General features: G+C 39.7%; 1 long non-coding RNA gene across 1 annotated transcript in view; it reads left to right on the forward strand.

The window, feature by feature from the left end:
- The first annotated feature begins 6647 nt into the window (after positions 1-6647).
- LOC119291683 overlaps positions 6648-8641 on the forward strand; it is a 3677-nt gene continuing 1683 nt past the window's right edge. Inside the window, exons 1-2 of the long non-coding RNA XR_005142596.1 lie at positions 6648-7131; positions 7788-8621. This is a non-coding gene — a long non-coding RNA (uncharacterized LOC119291683). The remainder of the gene's footprint in view (positions 7132-7787; positions 8622-8641) is intronic.

Genomic DNA, 8641 nt, shown 5'->3' on the forward strand with positions numbered 1-8641 from the left:
TATTGGGTGTGTTGGGGACACAAGAGATTTCTTGTATTTGATTGCAGGGGTGCTTGAGAGAGACTATATTCATCCTACGCCTCCCACAGATTGATAAACCTTAGGTCATCCACTTGAGGGAAAATTGCTACTGTCCTACAAAACCCTGCGCTTGGAGGCCCAACACGTTTCTACAAGAATAAACTTGCATAGTAGACATCAAGCTCTTTTCCGGTTTCATTGCTGGGGAGGTGAGTGCTTGAAATTGAATCTTTTAGTTTCTTGTTTTATCACTAGTTTAGTTTATAAAAGAAAACTAAAAAAATGGAATTGAGGTTGCATCATATTATTGATCATCTTTATAATATCTTTCTTGAAAATGATGGATCAAAAAATCGTGCTCAATTATTAGAAGAAGAAGTCAATAATTATGTTTGGCACAAAATATTTGAATCATGAGCATGATTGCAATGTTGCTAGTATGAATTCTTTGAATATCCATGATGCTAGTGATATGCAAAGCCATAAGCTTGGGGATGCTATGTTTGAAGAAGATGATATTATTATTCCCCCAAGTTTTGATGAGAATATTTGTTATGATGAAAGCATGCTTCCTATTTATGATGATTATATTGATGAAAGTGGATTTGGAGAGGTCATGACTTTATTTAATGATGAATCCACTATTTTGGAAGAGGTTGCAATTGATTATGACAACAAAGTTCCTATATATGATGAATATGGTGATGACATGTATGCTATATTTAATAATGATAACCATGAAACTTGTCATCATGATTTTAATTTCCAATCACATGATAGTTATTTTGTTGAGTTTGCTCCCACTACTATTGATGAGAATAAATTTGCTTATGTGGAGAGTAACAAAATTTCTATGCTAGTGGATCATGAAAAGAATGCTTTATATGATAGCTATATTGTTGAATTCATTCATTATGCTACTGTAAATTATTATGAGAAAGAAACATATGCTTCTACATATTTCAATAATATCAAGTTTCCTCTCTATGTGTTGAAAGTTTTGAAGTCATGCTTGTTTTTCCTTCCTATTGTAGTTGATTCTTGTTCCCATAAGTTGTTTGCTGACAAAATCCCTATGCATAGGAAGTGGGTTAGAATTAAATGTGCTAGTCATATGCTTCATGATGCTCTTGTTATGTTTCAATTCTTATCTTTTATGCGAGCATCATTGAACTCATAATGCCTAGCTAAAAGGCATTAAAGAAAAGGGCTTGTTGGGAGACAACCGAACACTTTCACCTACTATTTTTGGGTGTTCACATGATTATGCTACTATATTTATCGTGTTTTATTGCTTTTGTTTCAATAAAGTGCCAAGTAAAGCCTTTGGGATCATGTTGGGTGATAGTTGATTTGATCTTGCTGAAAAATAGAAACTTTTGCGCTCACGAAATTAACTATCATTTTTTACAGAAGAATGCTTTTGAGTTGATTCTTTTTGAGGAAGATTAATATACAAATTGATCATGGGGTCATAATTTTTTCATAATTTTTTGAGTATCATAAGTATGATTTGAGTACAGATTACTACAGACTGTTCTGTTTTTGGAAGATTCTGTTTTCAATGCAGAGTTTGCTTGTTTCTTTGATTCTATGGCTTATATTGCTCAATATAAATTGTAGAAATGATATGATACAGTAGGAATTGTGTGGAAACAATTATGAATCTTGTCTTTTACAGTACCAAAGTGAAATGGTTTGCTCATTATCATACTAACCTATCTCACGAAATTCCGTTAAGTTTTGTGTGTTTGAAGTTTTCAAGTTTTGGGTGAGCCATCGATATGAGGAGAATAAGGAGTGACATGACCCTAATCTTGGGGATTCCCAAGGCACCCCAAGGTAATATTCAATGAATATCCAAGCAACTAAGCTTGGGGATGCCCCGAAAGGCATCCCCTCTTTCATTTCCAACATTATCGGTAACCTCACTTGGAGCTATGTTTTCATTCGTCACATGATATGAATTCTACTTGGAGTGTCATTTATTTTACTAGGATTTGATTGCTGTTATTTATAATAATGTTTTGCATCTTTCTTTTCAATAAAAGTGTCAAGGATAGCCTTTACCTTCCTTATTTTGCAAGTATACTTGTTGCTGTTTGAAAACAGAAAGTTTACCGTTGTTGCAAAAATTCCATAAAAAAGTCAGAATGTGGTAAAATGTTGAAACTTTTTGCAAAATAAGCTCTGAAGAATTCTCTACAGTTTGGTAGATTTTCATAATCTTTTCAGTTTAAGAAGTATTGATACTCTTGCATTCTTTACAGACTGTACTGTTTTAGCAGATTGCTATTATGGTTGCATTGTTTGCATATGTTTGCTTGTTTAATGATTCTATTTGAGGATAGGAGTATTAAATATGCAGAGGCATTTAGTATGCAATGTCATATAATGATTTTAGTGATTTGCTACAGTAGAGAATGATAAGGTTTTGCATTGATTTATACTAACTTATCTCACGAGTTCTTGTTGACTTTTGTGTGGATGAAGTTTGTGAGATTTGGGGAAACCGTGATATGAGAGGAATTAGGGACACACAAAAGCTCAAGCTTGGGGATTCCCAGGGCATTGCAAGTTAATATTCTAAGAAGTCTCAAGCATCTAAGCTTGGAGATGCCCCGGTAGACATCCCACCTTTCTTCTTCAACACTTATCGGTTAGTATCGGTTGAGCCTAAGTTTTTGCTTCTTCACATGAGTTGTGCTATTCTTAGAATGTAATTTTATTTTAATTTTACTTGTTGTTTTAATAAAATACTTAGGCCTGAAAGTTTTTAAATAAAATAGAGCCCTCAAATAGTTGCTAGGGAGGCTAGGTAAGCGGTATTCACATCGCGTCAGTGAAGCTCTTTTTTATGGAATTGCTCCAGTGCTTCACTTATATATTTTTGAGCATGGTGTGCTTTAGTATTTTTGAAGAAATTCTCTCTTGCTTCACTTAAATTAATTTGAGAGAAAGAAATATTATGCTCATGATCTTCATTTATATCTTTTTGGAGTAGCTTGTCATTTACTCTTGTGCTTCTCTTATATCCTATGAGTAAATTGTTGAATGAATTGGATATCATGAAGTTGAAATTACATGTTCATGTCATGCCTAGTAGTGGCTTCACATTGGTTTTAGAAAGTGAAACGCTTTTGAAGCTTGACAATCACAATATTGGTCATACAAGCAATTCACAAATAATTAGCATAAGGAAGAGAACTTTCACATGCAACTTTTGTGATTGTGTGCCCCCATCAAAATATTATATGTCAAAATTGTTGATGTTGGACAAGGAATACAACATAATGATTTATGTTTGTTCATATTCACATAGAAGTTATATTGTCATAGATCCTTCAACATGTGGTGCTTGCCCCCTATCTTTGCTAGCCAAAAATTCCGCACCAAGTAGAGATACTACTTGTGCATCCAAAACCCCTTAAACCCAAATCTTGTTTTGAGAGTCCACCATACCTACCTAAGGATTGAGCAAGATCCGTCAAGTAAGTTGTCATCGGTGCAATAAGGTAATAAAAATTGCTTCTAAAAGTGTTAGATCATTTAGTGTAAGAGAAATTGAGCGTTGTACGAACTTGTGATGGCAAATAATAAAAGCGACAGACTGCATAATAAATGTTGCTATCATAAGGGGCAATATAACGTGACGTTCTTTGCACTAAGGAGTTGAGCATACAAACAAATAAGCGCATGGCAACCTCTGCTTCCCTCTGCGAAGGGCCTATCTTCTACTTTTATGTATTTACTTTCATGCAAGAGTCAGAGTTTTCTCTCTATTCCTTTTTATTTTGCTCCTTTGGCAAGCATCATGTGGTGAGGAAAGATCTAGGCACATATATCTAGTTGGATATGGGTAGCATGAGTTATTATTGTTGACATCACCCTTGAGGTGAATACGTTGGGAGGCGAAATGATAAGCCCCTATCTTTCTATGTGTCCAGTTGAAACGTTTTGCTCATGTGTACGTGGTAAGTCTTAGCAATCATAGAAGACTATATGATGGTTGAGTATGTGGAGATCTTACTTAGACTCTGTTGAATAAGTTGAATTGCAATTGCTTGGTGACTGAGAACATAGGTTGTTGAGTTTTAAGAGAATTCATTGTTTGAACCTTAACATGTGAATTGGTTGCTACTTGGTCATGATAAGATTTATAAGAAAGAATTGATGTTATGATGCTAGGAAAAGTGATCGAAATTGTCATTGATCAAACTTATGCACTTTGCTAGCATTCACACTTCATAAATTATTTCTTTAATCATTTACCTACTGGAGGACGAGTAGGAATTAAGCTTGGGGATGCTGATACGTCTCCAACGTATCTATAATTTATGAAGTATTCATGTCATGTTTACAATAATTTTATATGGTTTTGGTATGATTTGCATGAAACTAATCCGGACTGACGTTGTTTTCAGCAGAACTACCGTGGTGTTGTTTTTTGTGGAGAAATGAAAGTTCTCCAAACGCCGCGAAACTTTTTGTGGATTTTTTATGGACCAGAAGAAAACCATTGGGCCAGAGCAGCACCTGGGGGGTTCCCTGAGGGGAGCAGCACCCACCAGGGCGCGCCTAGGCCCCCAGGCGCGCCTTGGTGGGTGTTGCCCACCTCGGTGGCCTCCCGTACCCCTTCTCCGCCCTATAAATTCCCAAATATTTCAAAAACCCCCGGGGAGACCCTAGATCAGAAGTTTCGCTGCCGCAAGCCTCTGTAGCCACCGAAAACCAATCGGGGCCTTGTTCCGGCACCCTGCCGGAGGGGGGAATCATCTCCGGTGGCCACCACGATGAGGAGGGAGTAGTCCATCCTCGGGGCTGAGGATTTGTACCAGTAGCTATGTGTTTAATCTCTCTCTCTCTCACGATCTTGAGATGTAACAATCTTGATGTATCATGGGCTTTGTTAACATAGATGGATTATCTGATGTTTCTCCCCTCTCTATACTTGTTGTGATGAATTGGTCCTTACCCATTGAAGTTTTATCTTGTCGGATTGAATGTTCATATTTGAGAACACATGATATATTTCTTGCATATGAATACCCGTGGTGACAATGGGGTATTATTTTGATTCACTTGATATATGTTATGGCACTCAACTTGCAGAGTCCCGCGGTGATATTGGGGTAATCTATGCATAGGGGTTGATGTACGTTTTTATTATCTTTTCTCCGATAGAAACTTTGGGGTCTCCTTGTAGTTCTTTGTGTGGATTGAGTATTATGGATCTGAAATTGTTTGATGCATATCGTATAATTAACTCACGGGTACTCGCGGTGACATTGGGGTATCTAAGTGACATTAGAGTTGGTTTATATGTATCATATGGTGTTATTTTAGTACGAACTCTTGATTAGATCGATCAGAAAGAATAGCTTGCTATTATTTTAGTACGAACTCTAGGATAGATTGATCGAAAAGAATAGCTTTGAGGTGGTTTCGTACCCTACAAACAATTTCTATCTTTTATTCTTCGCTAATATGAGCTCGAAAGTGATTCATTATTGCACTTTGAGGGATAATCATCTGATCCAACTATGTTAGCATTGTTGAGAGATTGCACTAGTGAAAGTATGCACCCTAGGACTCATTTCCATCATTGCAATACCGTTTGTGATTCGTTTACTATTTACTACCTTGCTGTTTTTTATTGTTCGCACTACAAAAACTCATATCTACTATCCATACTACACTTTTATCACCATCTCTTCGCCGAACTAGTGCACCTATAGAATTTTTCATTGTATTGGGTGTGTTGGGGACACAAGAGATTTCTTGTATTTGATTGCGGGCTTTCTTGAGAGACTATCTTTATCCTACTCCTCCCACGGATTGATAAACCTTAAGTCATCCACTTGAGGGAAAATTGATACTGTCCTACCAAACTCTGTGCTTGGAGGCCAAACACGTGTCTACAAGAATAAAGTTGCATAGTAGACATCAACGACGTGTGTAGTGGAGAGCAAAAGGGGAGTGAGGGCGAAAGATTGGGGAGGAGGGTGGGGAGGGAGATGACGAGGGAGAGGAGGAGGAGGGAGGGGATGGTGGTACCGGTGGTGTAGGCGACTCACCGGAGGAGAGGGAAAACATGAGGCACAGAGGGAGATGTGTCAGGAAGGAGAAGAAAAGAGATATCACTACACCACGGTAGAGCTTATGTGACACACTTCTGTGGGCAAAGGTCCACTAGTCTCCACGAAAAAACTGTCGGGGTAGCTATGAAATTTTGTCCCCGGACCATGTGTCGGTGTAGATACATCATTTTGGACACACTATGTGTCAGCAACCACGAAGCAACAACTTAGCTGTCGGCAACTGGCTAACAACACGTTATGTGTCGGCACATGTGTGGGCCCTAACAATTTATGTGTCGGCGTAGGTACATGCTTAGTGACATCTAATATGTCGCCGTATGTAGGGTGTATGCACACATAATAAGTGTCGGCGTAGGTGCACGCGTGTCAAGCCATCGAAGCTTGGAATTTTTTTCTTTTCAAAATCCTGAAACTTGGAAAGTTGGCGCACAATTTAGGCGCGAGACGGGAATTTTTTTTGGCTGGCCCGTGCAAAATATCCCCCAAACCGGACCAAGTACGTAACCTACCCATGCCAGCCGCCGCCCTCGCACCGCATCCCTATCCCCTCGTCCTGGCGCTCAACCCACGGCCCTACCGCCGTCGCCGCCGTATTCGCTCTCCACCTACGGTCCTGCTGCCATTGCCTCTGTCCTCGCGCTCTGTCCGAGATCCAACCGTTGTCCTCGCGCTCCGCCCGAGATCCAGCAGCCACCATTGCGCTCCGCCCGAGATCGAGCCGCCGTCCTCACGCTCTGCCTGAGATCCAGCCGCCGACCTCGCTCTCAGGGATCCACCCCTCCCCTGATCCCCGTCCTCCAGCCCCCAACTTCGTCCGTCATCTCTCTCGCGCTTCTTCCCTGTCGCCCCCACCCCGGGCCCCAGCCCTACCATGAGCTCTCCATCCGTGCTCCCTGTTCCTGTTGCCGCCGGTAGAGATCCATCCACGAGCCCTCCATCCCGCTGCACCCCTCCCGAAGCCAGCCGTCTGTTGCTGCAGATATCCGCACAGACTCGTCTTTACCAATAGGTAAGCATCGACTCCTCCTGAGATATCCTTTTGTGTACTACTGCATGATGCGTGCTTGTGCATTGCTGAACTTTAAACCATATGTCATTGCTGAACTCTGAAAATTAGGGTAACACTTTCAAATCTTCTGCTAAGATTTGTTTATTGTACAGTTCTTATTCCTATTTCTCAGCATCTCAATTTTGATACATAGATTGGTGCTACAAAACATAGCAAGCCATCTGACATCCATGTCTCATAGATGATTTTCATTTTTATATTCATCATACGATTCTGAACTCTTTATCTCCTTTAAATTAGAAATGATTATTCCGTTAACATTTGATATGGGTGAATGTTCATATGTTGTTAGCATTGTGTGACTTCCTAATTTCTAGGTGGTTCAATTTTGTTATTTAAAGCCGTGACCCATTGTGTGACTTCCGATTCTGCGGGTGAGTTGTCCTGGTCAAACGGAAGCTCTTGTAGGTGCATAACCTCTGAGTTTTTTTACATGAAGCACTTTTGATTGTCAATACGTATTTCCATGTTATATAGTGCAAATGACCGAGTTGGCTTCAACTTTGTTGTAGAACTGAATGTTGTTTGTGCTGTAACATCTTGTAGTTTCTGATGCTTCATGGTTTAATTTTGGGTCGACGTGCTTGGTGCTGCAGGAGCGGTTGTACATGATGTTGAGCTTGCAGGGCAGCAAGTACGTGGTACTACCTGTCAACGAGGACGAGGAGGTGGACGAGCGGAGGGTGCCGAGGTGGACCCTGAGTCCAGTCAGCGTTTGAGGAGGAACATTCCAATTTTATTCTCAATCACTTTTGAATTGCATTGTCATCTACACTAGATATTTATGAATAACGGTGTCTTCGTTTGATATAATTTTTTTATGTGAGCACGGTGTTGTTTTCCTTTTGCATGAATATGGCATTAGCATTCAAACCTTAGGTTCAACACATACTCTCATCTTCCTCTACAGCCACATACCTTCAACTACTTGAAGCTGCATATGGTTTCCAGAGGGGAGTTGCAAGTTCCGATCACAATCAAACCTTAGAGGCACCTTCTCATAGTGCCTCACACCACATTGTTTGGACATGCGAATTCAAATGGTAGAGTCAGCCGCCTCGGTGCAGTGGCTAGATAGTTTCAGAATTCAGACTTTCAATGTACTTTTATGAGATGTTCGTGTTCATTCTGGTTGATGGCATAGTATTTGTTCTTTTGACAAGTTCATTCATTATACTAACCAAGTACATAACTTGCAGACCTTTGGCCTTTACTTTATGATTTGATTTATGGGAAGACGAGTTATCTATATTGAACACATTTTTCTTTTTTTGCAGGACGGTTGATACATGTCTACACATTTTGTGAGAGCAATTTGCAGTGGAAGAAGTAGCCTCAAACTGATAAGAAGGCAACGGTTATTTCTATGAAGTAACAGTTATTGTTGTAGATCAAGGATGACAAGAAGGCAACTAATGTACCAGGTGCAGGTACTAAACATACTACATAC

This window comes from Triticum dicoccoides, chromosome 4B (genome assembly GCF_002162155.2).
Source record: "Triticum dicoccoides isolate Atlit2015 ecotype Zavitan chromosome 4B, WEW_v2.0, whole genome shotgun sequence".
NCBI lineage: Eukaryota > Viridiplantae > Streptophyta > Magnoliopsida > Poales > Poaceae > Triticum > Triticum dicoccoides.